Source organism: Acyrthosiphon pisum, chromosome A2 (genome assembly GCF_005508785.2).
Source record: "Acyrthosiphon pisum isolate AL4f chromosome A2, pea_aphid_22Mar2018_4r6ur, whole genome shotgun sequence".
Taxonomy (NCBI): Eukaryota; Metazoa; Arthropoda; class Insecta; order Hemiptera; family Aphididae; genus Acyrthosiphon; species Acyrthosiphon pisum.
In genome coordinates, this window is record NC_042495.1 from 1,553,165 (window position 1) to 1,554,428 (window position 1,264).

Here is a 1,264-nt window from a genome sequence, read left to right on the forward strand (position 1 = left end):
CTCATATCTGAAATAGCCATTTGTAGGTGTAACTAAATTTCGAATTTTATTTGTTGTTTTTTTTTTCTCAAAACCCATAGATAACAGGTAGCTAAATTGCTACGTTCAAAACTTGCAATATTTCACAAAATGTATTATTTGAAATATATAGAAGCATTTTTGGTGGCACTGAAGAAAGGGCTCAAGAAAAATTGGTCGTCGTTGAATAGAATTTCAAAATACATGACATAGGTAATGCGTTAAATTCCAAACAGCGGTTGAGTGTCGTCGAACGCTGATTCAACCATATTTTTCAGCATAATTCATACGAAAAATAGTCAGGTAAAAAAGAAATTCACGAAAAAAAAAATGCTGTCCGGTTATTTAAGAATTTCACAAAAATATAATAGTATACTATAAATGCATTGGATATTCATATCATTGATAGCCGTTGTGCACCTATAACCGTCGACAACAAGGAATTTCGGTAAAAACATTCTGAAAATAACTCATCAGTGAAAAACCCATGGAAAAACCGATACGAGCAATAATGTCTCGACGTGATTAAATGTCATTATAAGCTAAATCGCTTATACGTCACAGAGTTAGCGGATTGTCCGTGTCGATAAATATTTGATTGAAGACATTAAATAAAACTTATTTATTAAAACAAACTTAGGCGTAAACACCGGCCCTTCCGATGAAACCTAGAGCCGTGCCATATAATACATATACCGGGTGATTCTTTTATCAAACAACACTCATTATTTAAAAAAAGTGTACATTTTTTCGAGAGTATTTTTTTACTTGCTTATAAAACAAAGTTTTTCTTAAAAAATTACTTTTTTTATCATTATAATTTTTTAAGTTTTTTTACTTTTTTGAATGACAACATATTGGGTAGTAAAACATAGCAAAGGTATAAAAAATGTTTTAAAGTGCAGAAAATTGAAGTATCAAGCTTTATTTTTAACATTTTTTATTATTTTATGTATCCTGAAGATTATTTAACAGTTTTTGACTATTACCACCATGTATTCGCGAATCATAATCATAATCACGGATTTCTAGAACTTCTATAAATTCTACAGTGAATTATTTATTATTATAAATAGAATTACTTAATTCTATATTCATATATTAATAACAGATGTAAGTTTGTAACTTAGGCTAATTATTTGACAGAAGATATACATTTAGGTAGTATACAAGAAGTTTACTATTGGGTTGGTATTCATTGATCAAAATTGAATCTGATAAGGGAAAAGTATTTAAATTTATTGAC